Below are 22,428 nucleotides of genomic sequence, written 5' to 3'. Positions count from 1 at the left end.
ATATGTTGCCCCCAGAATCCAAAAGGGCCCACCGAGCACCGCGTCTGTGGTTTTGGCAGTAGGCGGCACGAACCGCTGATGCGTGGGACCGCACGCTGTCCTGGAGAATTCGAGAGACTCCGTGCCTCCCTTCCTATGTCAGTGGCTGGTCTGAGCTAAACCGTTTCACTCCCCCGCCCGTGTCTTCATCTATAAGGTGCAGGGCTCTGGTCAACATTTTACTCATTTGCAAACATCCACGGAGGACCTCCAAGGTGTCGAGCCCTTTTGCTAGGCGTGGGGAATTGAGGGATGAGCAAGAAAGGGAAGGAAACCTACAACCCCAATCCAGCACATGAAACTCCTGCTGGGCTTAATCCGCCTAGACATTGTCACATTTTATCTAGCCACAGAGACTTTCTGTGTAACAAAGAACACGGAGCCCTGCACAAACCGCGAAGCATTGCAAAAGCGCTTACGAACGATTTCCAACGATTTCAGACGTGCCGAGGTGTATGGAGAATAACGTAAGGATTCTTTATGTGCCTCGGCTAAAGAGAGAAAACACACGCTGTTAAAAAATACAGTGAAGGGGCGCCTGGGTGGCGCAGTCAGTTAAGGGTCCGACTTCAGCCAGGTCACGATCTCGCGGTCCGTGAGTTCGAGCCCCGTGTCAGGCTCTGGGCTGATGGCTCCGAGCCTGGAGCCTGTTTCCGATTCTGTGTCTCCCTCTCTCTCTGCCCCTCCCCCGTTCATGCTCTGTCTTTCTCTGTCCCAAACTAAATAAAAAACGTTGGAAAAAAATTAAAAAAAAAATACAGTGAAAACCTCCTTCCAGGGACCCTCTGTCCTCTCCCCTCTGCCTCTGGAGACAACCATCATCCCGTGTATCGGTTCTCATGCCTATTTTAAATAATTTCGTAACTTATAATGGATCCATAAACACTGACGCAGAAGCGTTTGCATTCTTTATGAACGGTCTACCAGATGTTTTTTTCACAACACTGCGTTTCTCGGATATCCCTGCTGATCCACGCTGCTCTGGTTCATTCATTTCTCAGCACACATAGTGGCCCATTATTTGAAAACACCACCATAGAGTTATCCGTGGTCCTACGGATCATTTAATTGCCATACTATTACAACCAATGTAGCCATGAACTTTCTTCGAACTTCTCTGGAAGCTTCTCCTAAGAGGGGAATTGCTGAATTGGAGAATGTTCATTTTTGACTTTATACAGTTTTTTTTTTTAATTTTTTTTAACGTTTATTTATTTTTGAGACAGAGAGAGAGCATGAACAGGGGAGGGTCAGAGAAAGAGGGAGACACAGAATCTGAAACAGGCTCCAGGCTCTGAGCTGTCAGCACAGAGCCCGACGCGGGGCTCGAACTCACGGACCATGAGATCGTGACCTGAGCCAAAGTCGGACGCTCAACCGACTGAGCCACCCAGGCGCCCCTATACAGGCACTTTTTAATGATATTCCGCAGCCCAAGGGCCATAAACATTAAATGTGTACCATCGCGCTTATGATGAGCTTTCTTTTTCAACATTTTTTTTTTAATTTATTTTTGGGACAGAGACAGAGCATGAACAGGGGAGCATGAACAGCAGAGAGAGAGGGAGACACAGAATCGGAAACAGGCTCCAGGCTCTGAGCCGTCAGCCCAGAGCCCGACGCGGGGCTCAAACTCACGGACCGTGAGATCGTGACCTGAGCTGAAGTCGGACGCTTAACCGACTGAGCCACCCAGGCGCCCCTATAAGATTTCTTTCTTAAATTGAGAATGAGATTTATAAGAGAAAGGAGAGGTGGAGGAAAAAAGTAGGGAAGAAGGGAGAAGTCAAGGCTGATGGGTGGTTGGTAAAGGGCCTTTGGAGAGGTGTAGGTGGTGATGGTGGTGGTTGGAAGTGGAGTTAATGTTTTAGTAGAGGAAGAGCTCATGAAATTTTGATGATCGGAATGGACATGGAGAAACCCTGATGGGAAGAAGGAAAATAGAGGTGCAGGCACCCTAACAGCAATTGGCTATTACATAGCGTTTGTTACATAGAGCCTCTTTTTTTTTTTTAAATTTTTTTTTCAACGTTTATTTATTTTTGGGACAGAAAGAGACAGAGCATGAACGGGGGAGGGGCAGAGAGAGAGGGAGACACAGAATCGGAAACAGGCTCCAGGCTCCGGGCCATCAGCCCAGAGCCTGACGCGGGCTCGAACTCACGGACCGCGAGATCGTGACCTGAGCTGAAGTCGGACGCTTAACCGACTGCGCCACCCAGGCGCCCCATGATGAGCTTTCTTAATTAAAGCGGATCAGAAATACTAAGTCATAAAGGTGACCACGAGGAAGGTTACAAAATGTGGGTTGGGATTAGGACTGGCAAAGAAAGGCTGTAGAAGCCACGATTCGAAACGTTCGGCATTTCACGTTGTTAGGGCCCATTCGCCCAAGACTTAAAGGTCTTCCGGGACATGGGACTTCCAGCGCTAAAGCCAGGAGATCCCAGGCACAGGGACGGATGCTTGCTATCTCCCTAGTGACCACACTTGTCCTTGTTGCTTTTCGGCGTCCCCTCAACTGCCCGTGAGAACAAACAGGAATGATCCTGAGGCCAGAGAAGAGAAAGAGAAAGGAGAAGTTGGGAGAAAAGCAAAAGCAATGATTTCAACCCAAATGCTCTTTCCAGACACTCGGATCATGGACAATCACTCAGGCGCTGGTCAAAAACAGATTTACAGGCTCCCCCAGGCCTGCGGGCCAGAGGCTCCTAATCTCCAGAAAGCATCATAATCCCCTGGAGGGAGGCCAAACACCCCTGCAGGGCCCCACCCCAGAGTTGCAGATTCAGAATCCCCAGGTGATTTAAAAAAAAAAAAAAAAAAAGCTGCCCCTTCAGGGCCACAGTGTGGGAACCAGTGGCCCAGAGATTCAGAGGAATAGTTCCATTACTTGGCCATCAAGACCTCTCCAGGCAGGATGAATCCCACGGCCTTGCCTGCGGGCCCGCAAACGGAAATCGCCTCCAGTGCAGACCTTTATCACACCAGGTTGAAGCGATTCATCTGAACAGCAACCTTAATGAGCCTTCTTCGGTTTCTAAATCGAGGACTTGGGAGCTGGTTAAGAGTCAATTCTGAACGATCCCAGTGATGCGACCGTGGGAGGTCATATTAGCTCCGGCATTTTAGCGCCTGCCCTGGGCCTTGCGCCCCGAGGACCCTCCCTGCAGACAGCATAGTCTCCATTCTTCGGTCTCAGAGCCGGGGTGAACGATCATAATGACTAAGACACATCCTCTAGGCTTAGGCTGCCGCTAAGGTTCCGGCATCTCGGTGGAGGGTCCAGCTCAGTATCCCAACTCCATCTCTCCGTGGCCCAACTTTTCACATCTACCAAAAAAAGTGGTGGTGGGGATCGATGAAAATAATGTGTGTTCCTGCGAGGTATACTTTGAAGAGTGCCGATATATCCTGTCTACGGGCTGCTACTTGTCCCAGATTTCCACCATTAGAAATTCATTCTTTTGGGTCTGTCTCTTGTGGAGGAGGGGGAGCCTTCTCTAATCTTCCCAGTCTGGTTAGATGCTCTTGCTACATGAGGGGTATCTCGAGGACTATGCCTTTACCATCCCGTGCTTAAGGCTCAGCACAGTCTTTGGCACAGAACAGCCGCTCAAGAAATGACTGTGGAACGAACGAATGGATCCTTGGACACCAATAGCAAAAATGGCTGGCCTGGAGTGGTGGAGAGAGCCCCGGACTGGGAGTCCACACTGCTCTTGGCTGTCGCTGCCTCGCTCTGTAACACTTGGCGGGTCCTTCCCCCAGGAAGGAACTGGGAAAGCAGGTCGAGGGTCTCATCTGGTCTCTGCCTACCCCATACCACCCCACTATATTCCAGCTCCTGACCTTTGCACTTTGCTTTAAACAGTCGGGTGCCTTCCTACCTCAGGGCCTTTGCATGTGCCGCTTCCAATGCTTGGTTTACTTTCACCCTCCTTCCAGGGACAGATCCTCAGCTTCTTGTAAGTCTGTGGTCTGCTTAGACGGACCAGGCGGGGACAGCCTCCGGCCGTCCCGCCCCCGCTTGTTACCGTGTATCTGAGCAAAGGAATGATACAACCTGCATCGGTTTCCTTGTTTACATCTCGTTTCGGGCAAGTCTGCAAAGTCCAGGGGCGCAGGGACGGTGCGAATCGCGGACACCTGGAGCCGTCCCCGGCACATAGTAGGTGCTCCAGAAAGTTGATCCCGGGGACGCAAGCCGGGCCTCGGCACGGCGGCTGTGCCCCTCCGCGGCCGGCCGCCAGGTGTCGCCACAGACCGGGAGGCGGCGCGGCGGCGCGGCGGGCGGGCCTCACCTGGCGGCGGCCCCACCTGGCGGCGGCCGCTCCCGCCCGCCCCGCACCCCGCGGAAGCCGGGAGCTCAGGCCCTGGCGTCACCCGGCCCGTCGGGAAAGCGGCGCCCGGAGCCGCGGGGAGGGGAGATGAAAGGCGGGAGGCGGGTGCGGGCCCCGGCAGCGCCAGGTGAGGGTCGGGAGCCCCGCCCCGCGCCCGGGGACCAGGTGCGTCGGGAGCCGGGGCCGCGCGGAGGGGGGGGGGGGGGGGTAGGGAGGGACTGGGGGGGGGGCAGGGGGGAGGGAGGGGGTGCGGCCCGGAACCCGGATGCGCCGCTGCTCGGCCTCTGCCCCGCTGGGTGACTGTGCGCCAGTCCCTTCCCTCTCTGGGCGCCCGCGTCCCCCGTGTCCCGAAACCCCCGCGATGCGCTCCTGTGGCTCCGGGTGGGCGCCTCGCCTGGAGCGCGCCCTGCGAGCACTTTCTATTCGCGCCTCCCTCTTCCGGATCCGCGCGAGAGGATCCGAGAGGCGAGGTCACGCGCTGGGGGGGGGGGGGGGGGGGGGTCACACAGCACCCCGGGAGGGAGTTGCAGGAGTGCGGCTTTGGACCCGAGTCTGCCTCCGGGGGGCCGAGCTCTGCCCTTGACCGCAAAGTCCTGACCTTCCCAGAGACACCCTATTTTTACCTGAATTACGTCATTATTTTTACGTTTATTTCCATCTTTGTTTTTTGGGTATGGTGGCAAAACAGACGCAACGTAGAATTTGCCATGGTAACCACTTTGAAGTGTGCAGTTCGATGGCATTAATACATTTCACGTTGTTGTGCCACGAACACCTCTCTCTCGTTCCGGAACATTTTCATCACCCCAAAAGGAAACTCAGACCCATTAAGCAGTAATTTCCAACTCTCCCCCCCCTCACCCCCCCCCCCCCCCCCCCCCCCCCCCCAGCCCCTGGCAACCACTAATCTGCTTTCAGTCTCTATGGATTTGCCTGTTCTGGATATTTAATTTAATTTTATTTTTGGCTCAATACCTTCATTCTATACCAGGCCATGTCAGGAACAGCCCAGGAGGCCAGGAAATTGGAATCTTTGGATCAGGGGTTCCCAAATGTGGCCGCATGTTGGAATCACCTGGACGCTTTAACAAAACAAAAATACCCCAACGCCTGGCTTTCCCCCAGCCCCCCACCGCGCCCCCCATTCTAATTTAATCGGCCTGAGACCCGGCCTGGGCTTCCGGAGTTTTAGAAGGTCCCCAGGTGTTTCTAACACGCAGCAGGGTTTGAGAACCATCTTAGAAGCTTGTAGCTCCTAGAGCTGTCCGCGTCCCTTTTCCAGATGGGAAGGCTGAGGCCCCAGAGAGGGGACAGGACTTGCTCAGGGTCTCGGCCCAGTATTCTTGCACTCCACCGACGTGCCCCTCACATCCTACTGCTTTAAGGTGCTTGAGCCTCGGTTTCCTCATTTGCACAATGCGTGTCTTCATGGTGCCTGCCAGTTGGCTTGCACCAATCAAAGGAAACTGTGGCCGTGGAGTGCTTGGTGCAGAGTTTGGCTTACAGCAGACTTACAGCGGCTGGTATCTCTGTGTTGGGGGTCGGGTGGTTTTGTACTAGGGGGTTAGCAGGGAATGCGGTCCCTGAAGGACCGTTAGCTCACCGAGGACTGGGACTGGGACGCCTCTGTGTACCTGGCCTTCAGTGCAGACCCTGACATTGCATAAAAGCGTTTTCCGTGTGGCAAAGAGGCTATTTTCTAGAACGACTAACTCCCCTCCGTCTTTGCTCAGGCTGAGCGCTTTGCCAGGAGCGCCCCCACCTGTTCCACCTCCGCCTCCCCCCACCCCTCCCCGGCCACCCTGCCCACTCTTCAGGCCCAGGACGCTGAGATCCAGTAAATGGGTCCAGCCAGGAGCGACTGGGTGGGGGGTGGGGAGGGCAGTCCATCCTTTAGACCACTATGTATGTGTGTCTTGTGACGGGGCCTTGACTACAGTGTTCTTTGAGGGACAGGGTCCGAGTCTCCTGTCCCTCCCGCGGTATCACACAGCAGGTATCAGGGAGGTCCCCCCTGAGGCCTTGATTGATCTTCACCTCCTGGGGGGGGGGGGGAGGGGGAGGGGACGGGATCATCGCTGCTTCTGTTCCCCCGTTCTCCACACGCGCGTCCCAGGGAAGATCACAGTGGGTGCCCCCGCCCTCCTCCCCTTCGTGCTTGCTCATAAAATCTCATTGTTGAAGGAGAAAAGGGTGGCAGGGTCTACTCTCCGGGGAAGGTGGGCCCAGCCCCAGGGGCCGACGTACCGTGAGCCTCCAAACCGTCCTGGTAAACCCCGTCTCTTTGCCGGGGCTTCCTTGGCGAACGCGCAGCCATGTGGCCCAGGACTGGCCAGTGGGACCCAGTGCAGCTCCGTGGGGCGTTCTGGGAAACGTCCCCTCTCTCCAATCCCCGTGGCTTTTGGAGGCTGGCAGGAGAGGCTCACGGCGGAGCTGAGTCCCCGGACTGAGGTCAAGTAACACGGGTCTCGACCCCTGGCATCCGGGGAGCTCGCAAACAGCCCTGGGCAGCTTACCGTGGAGGAGTTGGAGGGGGAGATGAAGCCCTATTGTTTCAGGCCGGCCTGGAGAGATACTTTATTACTTGTAACTGAGCACATTTCTAACCACTACAGCTCTTGCCTGCACAGGTCCTTTCCCGTTCAAAGACCGAAGGAAGGCCCGGGGTGGGGGGACCGGGTTTTATTTCAGCTTTTCTTTCTCCTTAGCCCTTCACTCCCTGGGGTTTATTACCGCTTGTAGCATTTGTACTGACAAAGGCTAACGTTTAAAAAGACAATTTTTTTAGAGGTGGGGGAGGAGCAGAGGGAGGGAGAGGAAAGAATCTCAAGCAGGCTCCACGGCGCAGAGCCCGACACGGGGCTCGATCTCACGATCCTGAGATCTGAGCGGAAATCAACAGTCGGACGCTTCATCGGCTGAGCCACCCGGGCGCCCCCAGGTTGACATTTTTCATCCCTCCTGTGCCCCAGTGCTTTATGAGGCTTGGGTCAGTGTTGCTCCTACAACCTTGTGACGTGTCTTACAGACGAGGAAACGGGGACTCGGGGAAGTTTAGAAGCCTGATGGTTGAGAGCTCCGTCTTGTCTGGAGCCGACGAATCGTTGTTACCCCGGCAAGTTGGCCTCCCTCACCTCCAGAACGCTCCGGCTGATTCCTTCATCGTCATTTGTTCCCAGTGTGCGATTCTTTGTCCCAGAGGCAAACCTTTCACTGCCTTGTATCGCCAGCCAGTCCCCAACAAATATTTGCCCTGTGTTTAAAGGGTGTGTGTGTGTGTGTGTGTGTGTGCGCGCGTGTGCGTGTGTGTTGGGAGGTAGGTGGAGAAAATGGGACTTATCTTCAGTAAAAATAACAGCCATCATTTATCATTTATCAAGGGCTGGCTAAGTACCAGGCACTGTGGCTTACTTAGTACCCCCCTCTTTTTTGGGGGGGGTTATTTAATGCCTGCAATAGCTCAGGGCAGTTTTTCAAGAAATCAAGCCTCTGCATGGTCCAATGATTTGCCTAAAGTCACCCAGAGTGGATTTGGAACTAGGTCTGTGTGTCTGAAGCCTGTGTCTTACTTAGCCTAGGGCAGGGAATGTAGACGTGTCAACAGTCCATGTGTCTCCAACCCGGCGGTGTTCCTTCCTCTTTAAGGGAAGAGATACCTGAGCTGAGCCTTGCAGGGTGGGCAGGACTCCCAGAGCTGGGAAGCCACCGAGTTCTCCTGGGGGTGGGGAGGGGGGGTGGGGGCAGGAAGGGCCTGGGCACACGTGCCTAGATGCGACAGTGTGTTTCTCCGGGGGAGCGGGGGTTATAACTATAAAACCAGCCCAGCCGGTCTCTGTGTACCTCTTAGCTGTGACTTAGCGATGAGAATGACGGCTCAGGTCCTGGGATGCCACCCAGGCTGGTGAGGAACACGGCCCAGGTGAGCAGGGATCCTGCTGGCTCCTCTTGAGGGCACCTCGGTCCCGCTGCTGGCCTCCTGGGAGAGCTGTTGACCCAGGCGATTGATTTCCTTCCATTGGAAGTCCCCGAGCACCTACTGTGTGCCGGGCACAGCCGTCGCCCTTGCAAGCGCACATCGGCTGGGGGCGACAGGCGTGACAGTGATCCCGAGGTCGACAGCATCCTGTATCATGCCAGATGGTGCGCCCCTGCTCTGTGCTTTCCATTTGGCTCATATAACCGGGCCGACTCGCGATAGGTGGCGTCCTCCCGCCTGTACTCAGGAGGGACCATTGGATGCCAGGAGTCACGTGACTTGCCCGAGCTCCTGCGGCTGGTAAGTGGCCCGGCTGGTAAGTGGCTCAGAACTTGGGGTTCTGAAGTTTAAATTCTTCTGGTTACCTCATGCTGCCTTCATTCCATGGTATCCCCACATGTGGGGCTCCAGAGGGAGAGGATGGCCCTAATCTGGGCAGGAAAAAGAAATTGCCAGGAGAAGGAAACCAATGAACGTATTATTATTATTATCATTTTTTAAGTAGGCTCCACCCCCAGTGTGGGGCTTGAACTCAAGACCCTGAGATTAAGAGTTGCTTGCTCTGCTGACTGAGCCAGCCAGGCGCCCCCCCCACCCTCCACCCCCCCCCCCGTATTATTACTTTAATTGCTAGGAAAGCTAGCATTGATTAAGCACCAGCTAGGCCTGTGTTAAGCCACCCATCCCACACCACCTCCCCCCCCCCCGCCATTTAATCCTCACATACCCTATGACATAGTTACCAGCTTCAACTCTGTCTTACAGATGAGGAAACTGAGGCCCAGAGGGATAGATAACTCGCCAAGGCCCCAGGCTCATTGCGGAAAAGCCAGGAGGTGAACTGAAACCTTTCTGGAAGCATTTTTATCACCTCCCATGACGTCGTGCTGGTACAAACCGGTTCCCTGGAAAACACAAAAGAGACACACGAGAGAACACAAGCGCCTTTGATGTCTATGTTGGGTCCCGTGATGCCCGCACCCCCCTCGCGGCCGATTTCCAGCCTCCGGCGGTTTGACCACGCAAAACTCCTCTTTAACTCTCAGCTCCTAGCACACTGCTAGATCACCTTTCAGAGCGGAGGGCAGGCCAGTCGTGCAGGGGGACCCTGGGCGGCTTCCCGAGCGTGTCTTTGGGGTGCTCTGTCCCATGGTGCCCCTCTGAGACTCGAGGAGCCCCATCTGTGAAATGGGCCCGACCGTCCCTTGCCTCTCTCGTCTGCCTCTCGGGGCTTTGCAGCTGCAGGTTCCAGCGGGTACATTGATTCCCTTATTTGGATCACTGTGGGGGAATTAGGCTGGGCTGGGTGGGGCTGTCGCTCCTTCGCCTCCGCCCTCGAAAGCTTTCACAATGATTAGTTTACCTCCTGAAGGGATCTTGTTCCAACCTCACCAGGAGGGCTTCCAAATCTCCTACCTAAGATAAGAAGGCTGCCTCTTGTTTAATCTCTTAGCTTAGAGGCCACCCGCTTTAATATTTAAGAGATGGTTTCCAGGCTCAGGGCGGGGTGGGCAGAGAGCTAGATGGCCTGGCCTAGTTCGAATGTGTACGTGTATCAGGAAAAGGCCCTTTGCGCTCACCAGGCCCGCGGCGCCCGGCCTCCCGAGTCATTTCTGTAGGGTGGGTTTCGCCTGTACACGGACCAGGCCCCTGACAAGGGGTCTGTAAAGTCCAAGGGTGGGCCGGTGCCTGTCCCCACTCCCAGACCTAGATGTGAGTAGCACTTGAGGCCCGTGTCCCTTGGCTCCCTCTTCTTTCCCTCAGATGGCTTTCTCCTCTCAGGACCCCTGGGGAGTAAAAATTCGAGAAGGGAGCAAACACCTGAGCGAACAGCCGGTATGTGAGCGCATTTCTGGGTGAGTGAGGCTGGCTCTCGGCCTCAGACGGGTCTGAGTTTTGTCTTTATTTCTCGCACGCTGTGTGTTCCTAGGTAAGTCACTTAACTGCCCTGAGCTTCAGTTTCCTCCCTGCAGTGGGTGATGGGGTGTCCGCTTTTGGCTGTTTTTGAGACTTTAACAGGCCCTTAGAAGTGCCCGATAGCAGCTTAGTTTAGTTTTGTTTTCTAATACATTCGTTCAAGATATAAGTATTCATCCGAACGCCTGCTGGCTAGACCTCAGACCTGTCGCCAGGCCCCCCAGCGGGAGGGCGGGAGAAATAGCCAGAGATCTACAGCCTTGGGTCTTGAATTATCCGAGTCTTGCCCCGAATCGCCAAGACTTCTGAAAGATCAGCGAAGGTGTTCGCGCCAGTGTTCCCCCACGTTCACGGGCGAAGGTGGTTTTGCGGACAGTGATATGATGAAAGCAATCGGCTGGAATAAATTGGAGGAGGTTTTGCTTCAAACTATTACCGCCTAAGAGCCCCCCCCCCCGCTCCCCCCGTCCCCCATAACAACCTTTTATCAAGAAGACAATTGCATGCAATGTAACGTTGCAAAAGAAAAGTTTGGTTTTTTTGCATTTACCCAAAACTGTGGCTGTGTGTTCTGTTTCTGTACACAGAGAAGAGTGCCACCTCTTTTCTCTGGGGACAGATGGCCCTTTATTCTGTGACCGTGTCCTTTTTCGTTTTCCTTCGGTGATCAGCAAATACCCTTTCCCTCATGACGTGAAAGTGGTGATGGTTTTAAGCTTTTGAAAATTAGCTTTGAATAGGCGTTGCCTGTACACGGTGCAAAGCTAAAGGGTAGACTGTTCAAAGCAAACCGCCCTCCTTCCCTCCCTGCCTCTCAGTCATGGGTACCTCCGCTTGTATGTAAATCGTTCCTGTGATCTTGTCTAGCTCACGTGTGTGCTCCCGGGAAGAGGGTGGTGCCGTCCCCCGGCATCGGTCCTTTGGTGAGACGTTGGGGAAAGAGGTTAAAAAAGATCTTAGATGCTATTTGAATTTTATAATCGTATGCATAGTGCCGCCTGGTGTTATATTTGATTTGGGTGGGACCGTCTCATTGGTCAGGCCCACTCACCATCACGTGGTTGCTGTGGGGAAGCAGGCTCTAGCTTATGATGACACCTTTGCTTCTGTCTTTAATGTCATCTTTGAGGTCCTTACCCCAAGCTGTTTTCTGCTAGTGCAAACAGCCGAGGAAGGTTCCTCTTTTGTTGCTTTAGGGCATGTTTGTGAGTAGGCTGGTTCCTGTCTGCTGGGTGTTCTGTGGCCGTGGAAGCACCTGGATCTCAAGAACGGATCCATAAATGCATATTTGCTGATAATAATGCTCATTAGAGAAGGCAGGTGCATGGTGGGGAGGCTTGCTGCAGTCATGCAGACATCACTAATCGATCACTAGCAGACATCACTAATCAATCACTAGCAGACATCACTAATCGATCACTACACACTCCTGTGAGATCAGACAGGGCCTCAGAATCCCGCTCAACACAGCGCTCTAGGGAGGGGCAAGGGAGGTGGATGGTAGATGGCACCAGACGGCCCTGTTATCACACCTTATTCTTTGGTTCCCAGACTTTGGTATTTTATAGATCAGTGTAATTTCTAAATTTGTTTTTTAATGTTTTTATTTATTTTTGAGGTGAGACAGTGCCAGCAGGGGAGGGGGAGAGAGAGAGAGAGAGAGAGAGAGAGAGAGAGAGCGGGAGACACAGAATCTGAAGCAGGCTCCAGGCTCTGAGCTGTCAGCACAGAGCCTGACACGGGGCTCGAACCGACAAGCTGTGATCATGACCTGAGCCAAAGTCGAACGCTTAACCGACTGAGCCACCCAGGCGCCCCCTTTTTAAAATATTTTTAAATTTATAGATCAGTGTAATTTCTGAAGCATTAGATGGACTAGCATTAAGCTGTCAGTTTTTCTTGTGACAGAGACTAAAAAAAATCTCTGCCATGCGTGAATTACCATTGGTTCATTTGTTTTAGAAAGCACATTTTTTAACAAACCAAAAAAGGTGTGAAAGACAATTTCCAAATAAAAGACAATGCGCATGATTAGTTTCATTTGAAAACAACAAAAAAATATTTTCTCGTTGTTGTCGTTTTGCTCCAGATACACAAAATCTTCATTATGTGAGCAGAAAGAGACACCTGCCTCGGTGATATATAGTGTATTTAACTTCCTCTCTGTGGAAATTACTATCCATCTTAGCGTTTTCTGAAGACTCGTTTCTATGGACCCATAGATACTTCTTTAAAAATCATCATTACCTGCGTGGATCGGAAACATATATCTCTATTTCCTATTGCAAGCTCACTAAAAAAGCCAATGAAATCATCTTTAAGAGCACAAACCTACAAGTTCAAAGAGAATGAGAGAAGAGAGATTAGGTTATAAGAAGTACCTATCTTCGGTAACTTTCTTGCTTGCTTCCGACCCCAGGCATGTCAACAGGAAGTTTCAAAGTCTAGTGATAAGACAGAGCTCAACAAACTTTTCCTAAAGGGCCAGATAGTAAATATTTTAGGCTTTGCAGGCCATATGGTTTCTGCTACAACTGCTCCCCTCTGCCGTTAGGGCAGGAAAGCAGTCACAAGCAATATGTGAACATATGGGTGTGGCTGGGTGCCAATAAAACTTTATTAACAAAACCCAGCTATGGCATTGCCAGAACAGATCATGACACTCTCTCCTGACCTCCCATTGTCTAAGTCAGTGGGCCTCAACATGTCCCTTTCCTCAGTATTACCATTTTTTATCTTGTTCCTAGCACTAAATAGCACCTGAAAGTATCTCATTTAGCTATTAATCTGCATGTCTGTTTGTTTTAGGTCTGTTTCTCCCCAAACAGAGCCTGTGATGGGAATCTGTGAGGGTTCTCTCAGATGAGGGGTGATGGAAACGTGGTGAGATGGGGGAAAAAGCTAAGTAAGAATATGATTTTAAGGACAGACAGATCAGTGGAACCGAATCCGGAATCCAGAAATAAATTCGCACACATAGAACTTTCAGCAAATGCCCCGGTTCCATTAGGAAAGGAAAGTCTTTTCAACCAATAGCACTGGAAGAACCAGATAAACGTTTGAAAATATAAACCTCAATCCTTACGTTGCCTGATGGACAAAAACTAATTTGAGAAGGATCATAGACCTAAATGTGAGTGCTGACCCACGAACCTTTTAGAAGAAAAAAACCCAGGAGAATAGCGTAGCAATCTTGGGAGTATGCAAAAGATTTATTAGAAAGGACACTAAATGCACTAAGCATAAAGGGGAAAAAAAGATAAATTGTACTTCATCAAAATTAAAACTCCTGCTTACCAAAAGACCCCATTAAAGATGAAAAGGCCAGGCACGAGAGGAGGAAAAAAATGCTTGCAACAAATATATCTTGTGGACTTGTATCCAGAATATATTAAAAACACTCACAAGTTCATAATAAAAAGACAACTCAATAAAATGGGCAAAAGACTTGAATAGGCATTTGAGAAGAACAGCTCCAAGCATGGCTTATTAGCACAGGGAAGGGTTCTCAGCATCATTAGCCATCAGGGTAACGCAACCTTAGGGCACAATGAGCTATCTCGCCCCCCTAGAATAGTCACAATAGGAGTCTGGCCACACGACGTGTCGGCAAGGATGCGGACCAACCAGAACTCTTACACTGTTGGTATAAAATGGTGCAACCACTTTGGAAACTGTAACGTTAGGTTGTATGCCCATCTTATAACCTCCTTGTTCCACTCGTAGGTGTGCTGACCCATATGGCAACAGGTGTTCACAAAAAACGTGCAGAAACTTTTATAGTAGCTTCATCCACAGTAGCTGAAAGTTGCGTACGACTCAAATTTCCATCCACGGAAGAATGGATAAATAAATTGTTGCCAAACCCTAAGAGACTCTTCAACACAGAGAACAAAGTGAGGGTTGATGGGGGGCTGGGGAGAGGGGAAAGTGGGTGATGGGCATGGAGGAGGGCGCTTGTTGGGATGAGCACCGGGTGTTGTATGTAAGCCAATTTGACAATAAATTATATTAAAAAAAAATTGTTGCCAGCATGGCGACTGCTTGGCTTTCTGGCAAGAGTTACTCAAAGTGGCTGGGGGCAGCCATAGGTTTGAGTTTAATGAGCAGATTATTACTGAGTCCGGCGAGGGAAGCGTTGTCCCTCTTGGGACTAGGGTCTCGAGACCCACGGGGCTCCACGTGGCAGGGATGAAAAGCACAGTTCCTCAAGCACGCTGCTGGAGAGTGATGGTGAACAGAGCCCCCTTCTAGCCTGTCTTCCCGCCATTAAAATGTCAGGTCTCTGAGGTCAGCTGCTATCTGTCTCCTTCGCCGATGTACCTTCGGTGCCATCATGGAGCCCGGCACACGTTTAGTGCTTGGTTAATACTTACGGACTGATTGCCAGCGACTGGCTTGATGCTTTACGAGGTATGTTTAAGGAATATCAAACCATTCTAGCTTTCTTTAAGACGTCCCATTTATTTTATGATCACAGTTATAAATGTTCATCACAGAGAATTTAAAATCTATACAAAGCAGAAGAAAAATCAAAATCACCTGGCGATAACCCCTGTTCACTAGCACTGTACCGTGAACTTGGTCTATCTACACCAGTGGCTTTTTCAGACAGCTTCCCTGAGCACTGGTGTGTCCGAGAAGGTGCCCCAGGCATTCTCTTGAGAGGAAAGAGAGGCAGATACCTGCCTCAGAACAGGAATAACTTTCAAAGCTTTATTTAAATTTTATTTAGGAAAAAAAATGGGTTGGCAACAAAAACAATAAAAAAGGTTGAAATCCACCAGTCTCCACTGGGGAGCTGGCAGTTCTCATTCAGCTGACATCTAATTTCATATCACCATCAATAAATAGAGCAGATGTTCCGGGCTCTCCTCCCACTCATGGCAGTTACTGGCACTTGACCAGCCCTTGGTGTAGACTCTCCTTCTCCTCAGAACACCGCACAGTTGTGCGATAGACAAAAGGAACCTTTTTACTGCCAAAAACCAGATGTTGCCGACTGGAAAAGACCAGTGGTGGTTGAAAACAGAACCATGAATGAGTCATGTTCAATCATCTCAGACAAGCATAAAAGTATATAAGAGATTAGTGCAGAAGAGAATTTATACCAGGCTCTGTGCTGTCTGGGAACATGATTTAGATTAAAAGAGGGGAAGAAAAAATATCTCTGAGCCACCTGGAGTGCCGTAGTCAGAAGACTTTTAGGCTTTGGATTTCAATATCCATCACCATAACCTCTTAGATTATTTTTATTTTTTGAAAGCCATTTGGATGCCTATCAAAACCACCGACCTGAGCTAGACTTTATGGGGTTCTGATTCAGGCAGTATGTCGGAGATGTGACAGACTGTCCTCGAGGCCAGTGGCTTGTCCGGCCTCGGGACTCAAGCCTGCAACCGTGTCGGCCGCGGCATATCCGTCCTCTGCCCCTTTGGTTTGGTGCTGAGACCGAAATATAGGCCCCCTGTTCAGCTGTGCCTGGGTGTGTTGACTTATTCGAGAATATCGCGCTGGGGGAAGGGCTCAGGGGGCGGACAGGAATGGTGCACTTGCCTGGTGTCTGCGTTTCTATCAAAGAGCTACTTCGTTGCTTTGAAGTCTCTGATTGGTACTGTCCTTGGCTTCCTTTGGCTTTGGAGAATACCGTTGACTTCTCATCCAGGAGCCTGGTTGCCACACAGCTTGACTTGGCGAAGGAGAAATGCTATGCGCCAACATGTGGTAATTTCCAACTTCTTAAGGGTAGCCATTCTGGTGAGAATGGAGTAGTGTCTCATTTTGGCTTTAATTGGCATCTCCCCGGTAACTAAAGATGTTGAGCGTCTTTTCGTGTGTCCGTTGACCATCTGGAGACATTTCTTTCGTGACCTGCCTGTTGACCCACATGCCCACACCAGTAGAAGGAAACGTTGGGTGTCGCTGTCCCATGGAACACAGCGATGATATGGGAGACCCAGACCTTTATCCTTTCTCGTGGGTCAGGGATTGGCTGTGGGTCCCCCTGTGTGAAGCATGTCTTTTTATGCTTCTTAAAAAAAATTTTTTTTTGAATGTGTATTTGTTTTTGAGAGACAGAGACAGAGCATGAGTAGGGGAGGGGCAGGGAGAGAGGGAGGGAGACACAGAGTCTGAGGCAGGTTCCAGGCCCAGAGCCCAACGCGGGGCTCGAACTCGCGAACCACGAGATCATGACCTGAGCCGAAGTCAGACGCTTAACCACCTGAGCCACCCAGGCGCCCCAGGATGTCTTTTTTAGTCTGATGTTTTGACATCTGGAAGCTTGCTGACCCTGAGGGACTGCTCCTTCTCAGGACTAGCCATTTCCCCTGGGGAGAGTAAAGGAGCCACTTGTGACCATGCCTTTCAGATGCAAACTGGCCTATCCAGAGCCTACACCCCAACTGCCTCCTCTGTGGGCTCTCGTGCTCTGGGCCACCACCCACCGGCCTTCGTCACTCCAGGACCAGCTGCCAGACAGCGAGGGGCAGACCCTCTGCCCCAGAGCCTGCCAGATAATTCAGATGAGCTGATACAAGCCTGTTTCCCCTGCTTCTCCCCTTCCTCTCTGGGGAAACCAGACACAGTAAAGGCTTTCACGCAGCTTGGCCCTGTGTGGTGCCACTCCCTCCTCCCTCCATCGGCGAGTGTAGCAAACCGTCTTTTCGATGGCTGTCATTTCCCAATCTGCTGGCTTTACTTGTCCCCAACTCATATTAAAGTCTACATTTAAAAACACACCCCAGGGGCGCCAGGGTGGCTCAGTCAGTTAAGCATCCGACTTCAGCTCAGGTCCTGATCTCGCGGTTTGTGGGTTCGAGTCCCGGGTCGGGCTCGGGGCTGACAGCTCGGAGCCTGGAGCCTGCTTCGGATGCTGTGTCTCCCTCTCTCTGTCTGCTCTGTCTGCTCACTTTCTCTCTCTCTCTCTCTCTCTCTTTCTCTCTCAAAAATAAATAAATGTTAAAAAAAAAATTAAAACACAGCCCAGGAAGGGGCAGGACCCTGCACGAGGCAGCTGACTGCATTGAGGGCCGTCCCTGGAGGAGCCGTCTACCCACAGCGCCCCCAGTGCCTGGACACCAAGTCCTTCCGTGAATGGGGTGGTCGGTGAAGGTCTAGGTAACCCTTCATTCCCGGGCCGGAAGCAGGGGAGGCGAGCGAGGCATCCAGTGCCCTGAGAGTGAGTGCCGCCCACATTGTGCCCCCTAGATGCCTCTCTTGCCTCACCCCTGTCCCTGTCATGCTTCTCTCTTCTGTCTACCCAGCAGCTAGAGAGATCCCGTGTTCCTCCTTTGTCCCCATTTCCCCTCCTCCCCAGGGCTCCCTTCTCAGGGTAAAAGCCAAAGGCTTTCCATGCCCTGCGAGGCCCTACAGGGCCTGGCCTCCATTACCTGCCTGCCCCCATCTCCCAGTGGCCTCCTCACCATCCCTCCACAGGCACATCCCACCCCAGGACATTTGCACGTCCACTGCCCTCTGCCTGGAATTCCCTTCCCCCGGATCTGCCCTTGGCTCACGTCTTCACTTCCCCCAGGTCTTTTCTTGCCTGTCATCCCTTCCTTGGTTCCGCCTAGCTCCAAAATCCCACTTCCCCACCCCCGGACCCTTCCTGTTCCTCTGCCCTGCTTTATTTTTCTCCGCTGAATGTACCACACACCTCACCTCTTATTTCATTCAGTGTCTGTTTTCTCCACTTGAATGTTCCGGGGGGTGGGGGAGGGGGGAGAGGGAGGGATTGGGCTCTATTTTGCGCGGGGCTAGAATCCCACTGCCAAGAACAACGCCAGGCACAAAGTTATCGAAAGATGATTTGCTGGATGAACACAAAGGCACACGTCCTGGAGGAGGCACATGTCCAGTCTGCTCCTGCCGCTCCCTTGGGTAGACGGCGGCCCGACACCCAGAATGTACCGTTTAATTAAAGATGCGTGTTAGCATCGCCCTCCGGCTTGCTCGTGTCTCTCTATCATGCTGCTCTCCCCTCCCCCTGTTCCTTTCTATCCATTTTCTTTCTCCTTCCCGCTTTTTGGTACTTGATGGAATCACATTAAACTAATAAAGCTTTCATTACTTGATTGTACCCGTAATTACGCACACTGAGAGCTGGGTTTGTTTTGATTTTCTGTGGACTTTTGGTCGCTGATGCTTTTGAACACTTGCTTTTATCCTTCAGTTGCCACTTGACCCCCTCCCCCCCCCCGTTTTAAAAAGGATGAAAAGCTTAGAAAAACATCAGAAATATCCTTTTATTTTTCTCCGCAAATTGATTTGGAGGGTTTTGTTTTGATTTCCCTCTTGGAAATGGTGGGTGTTAAAAAAAAAAAAAAAAGAAACAGAAACAGAATCACACGTTTCTAAACTGGCCATCGGGCCGTGGATTCTGGGGCTGGGAAGGAAGGAAAGTGACTCTTGGTTGGGAAGGTCTGAGAGCAGCCACACTAAAGGGGAGCTTGATATGGGTCAGAGCGGGGTGTCCCCACCTCGGTACCCGTGACACTGGGGGCTGGACACTTCTGAGGGGGGGCGGTCCTGTGCCATGTAGAGTGTTGAGCAATATCCCAGCCTCCGCTAGATGCTAATGGCACCCCCCCTCCCCCCCCAATTTGTGACCATCAAAAAAGTCTCCAGACATGGCTGAATGTCCCCAGGAGGGCACAAGGACGTCTAGTGGAGGACCACTGAATTCGATCACCACCTGTGTGACACGTGTTCATAGCAGCGTTCTTCACGAGAGCTCTGAGGTGGTTGTCCGTCAACCGCCGAACGGGTAGACAGAATGTGGTCTGTCCACATGACGGAATAGTAATCAGCCACACAAACAAATGAAGCATTGGCACGTGCGATGCCGTGGACGAGCCTTGATCGCATCATGCTACGTGAAAGAAGCCAGACGCAAAAGGTCGCATCTCATAGGATTCTACTTACCTGACATGTCCCCAGTAGGCAACCCACAGAGACAGGAAGTAGATTAGTCGTTAGCTGGAGGGTGGGGGGAAATGGGGAATGACTGCTTCGTGGGTACAGGGTTTCTCCGTATTTTAATTCCAGTGCCGTTACCACACCGTGTTGTGTTAGTTTCGGGTGGGCAAGAGAGCGATTCGACACTTCCATAGACGTCGCCCGGTGCCCGTCACGACAGGTGCGCTCCTTAATCCCCATCACCTTTCTCCCCCATCACCCCACCCACCTCCCCTCTGGTCACCACCGGTTCGTTCTCTGGAGTTGAGAGTCTGTTTCTTGGTTTCTCTCTTTTCCTGCCTTGCTCGTTTGTTTTGTTTCTTAGATTCCGCGTACGAGTGAAATCGTACGGCATTTCTCTTTCTCTGATTGACTTCTCTTAACATAATACTCTCTAGCTCCATCCACGTTGGTGCAAATGGCAAGATTTCATTCTTTTTGATGGCTGAGTGTTATTACATTGCTTTATATATATATATATAAAAGTATATTTTATATATATGTATATAATGTAAATATATGTGTATACACACACACACACACACACCCCACATCTTCTTTATCCATTCATCTGTCGATGGACACTTGGTTGCTTCCATAATTTGGCTACTGTAAATAATGCTGCTATCAACATTGGGGTGCATGTATCCCTTCAAATTAGTGTTGTTGTATTTTGGGGGGTAAATACCCAGTAGTGCGATTACCGGCTCGTAGGGTACTTCCGTCTTTCATTTTTTTTTCATTTTTATTTATTTATTTTTTTATTAAAAACATTTTTTTTAATGTTTATTTATTTTTGAGACAGAGAGAGACAGAGCATGAACGGGGGAGGGGCAGAGAGAGAGGGAGACACAGAATCGGAAGCAGGCTCCAGGCTCTGAGCCATCAGCCCAGAGCCTGACGCGGGGCTCGAACTCACGGACCGCGAGATCGTGACCTGAGTTGAAGTCGGACGCTTAACCGACTGAGCCACCCAGGCGCCCCCCGTTTTTAATTTTTTTGAGGAACCTCCATACTGTTTTCCACAGTGGCTGCACCAGTTTGCATTCATGGGCATAGGGTTTCTTTTGGGGGGTGAAAAAGTTCTGGAACTAAATGGTGGTGGTGGCTATTCAACATCGCCAATGTGTTTAATGCCCCTGCCCTGCGCACTTTAAAACGGTCAAAATGGTCAGTTTTTTTGTCGTGTGGATTTTATCACAATAAAAGACCGCTAGCAACTCGCGTGAGCTCCTTTCATCGGTACGTATGACAGCCCTTCACACACATCAGAACCCTGAAGGGTAAGAGGTTTGGTCCTTCCCCTGCCCCCCACCCCCGGGGACGGGAAGGCTCTTCCCACCCCATCATTCACCCCAAAGCCGGGAGTCGCCAATCTGCGTGACTCAGATTCTAATATACACTGATTGCAGAAATGTGCCCTGGGGACGGATATTTAAAAGGCATTATTTCAGTCATCTCTTGCTTAAGTCACAACTGTTTACCGGCCCACAAGTTTGGGACTTGCTCAGCCTCTGCGGGGTGTGGGCTGGGGCCGCTCGTGTGGCTGCACTCAGCTGGGGGCTTGGCTGGGTCTGGAATGGCCAGGGTGACTCAGTGCACACGACGGGCAGCTGGTTGTGGCTCTTGGCTGGGGCGTCTCCCTTCTCCTCCGTGTGGTCTCCCTTCCCCGCACGGCGGCTGGCTTCCAGGGGGATGGAAGCGGGAGCCAATGTGACAGCACGCCTAGGCTCTGGAGTCCCCAGACGTCACCCCTACCATTTTCCGTTGGTCAGAGCAAGTCACAAGGCCAGCCGGGATTCGAGTGGTGGTGAGAAGAGCTGCGGAATTTGCTGCCATGATCTCCAGCTCTCCACGGGGGGGTGAAGCCATCAGTGGGTGTTTGGAGCTGTTACCACCATCCGGTGGGACCTGATGTAGGCTGGGACAGGGCAGCCGCCGTGGAGGGGAGCAGCGGACGAATCTTTGCATCCCAAGTGGTGATGCTGATACGTAGGCTTGGGCCTAGGGGATCGAATAAATAGAGAAGCTTTGAGTCTGCTCTTGGTCTATAGGGCTTTTGTAACCCAATGTTCTTTCTGGGTGGCCCAGCCGCCATAATTCGGTATCTTGAGTTGCGCACGAGAGTTTGTGGTCGGCAACTCACACGTAGCTTCTACGTGTCCATCCAGGCGTCTGATTCCCTCAGGGACCTCCCGTGGTCTGATTCCGATATTCCTGAATGCTCTGCTCACAGTGCCATCTGGTTGTGTCCCAACAGTCCCCTGGTTTCCAGCATACTTCCTGTGAATGCGTAGGAGACGTTCTGATGAACGAGAATGGCTTTGGTAGCGAAACGTTCCGGCTAAATCAGCGACAGGTGATACAGGTGCGGAAAGAAAGGCGCATTGTTATTTCTGTTGGCACGGGACAAGGAGATACTTGAGGAGGCTCCGTGTTGTCCTAGAAGGTTTTTCCTGGTAACTAGTCTATAACCTTGGTTATGGAGAGAGAGGGGAAAGGTGGTCAAGGAGAGAAGGGGAAGGTGGTTAAAGTCGGGAGTACGCAGAGGACAGTAGGAGGAAACTGGGAAAAAGCCCTCTTAAAGGTAAGGATGGAAATCCCTCAGCAGTGATCGTGCGGCCGAATCACTTCCCTTCCGAGGGAGAAGCGGGCCCAGTCAGGCAACTTGAAGTTCTGGAAAAGGGTCTTCAGGATTGTCATCTTTCGTCTCCCTCAGTAGACAGACGAAGGGACTCTGGTGTCCCCAGGCCACACAGGGGGTTAGCTTCAGGACCAGGACTAGAGCTCAGGGCACTTGCCCCAGGTCCTGACGATCCTGGATGACTTTGGCTACAACGGGGATCACAAATCTTCTGGACTGCACAGTGATGGTTTTGTTTTGCTTCATTTTGGTGAGGCCCATTGGGTTAGTTGCCTTCATATAAAAAGGGGAGCGTTCTGGGGCACCTGGGTGGCTCAGTCGGTTAAGCGTCCGATTTACAGCTCGCTGATAATCCCAAGGGATCTTTATTATGTACAAGGATACATAGTAAAAATAGTGAGGCCTTCACGGTGGTTTCTTAATTGATTCGGTCGAGGTAGTTTGGGGACTCGAGTGTTTTGGATCCCGGTACGTTTGGTCCCGTGGGGGGCAGGACAGGGACCTGTTCATCTCTGTTAAGGTTCTGGATGGATGACTCCGTCATGATCGCT

This window comes from Prionailurus viverrinus, chromosome D3 (genome assembly GCF_022837055.1).
Source record: "Prionailurus viverrinus isolate Anna chromosome D3, UM_Priviv_1.0, whole genome shotgun sequence".
NCBI classification, from domain to species: Eukaryota; Metazoa; Chordata; class Mammalia; order Carnivora; family Felidae; genus Prionailurus; species Prionailurus viverrinus.
The sequence above is the reverse complement of the archived record's forward strand: the minus strand, read 5'-3'. Positions refer to the sequence as shown.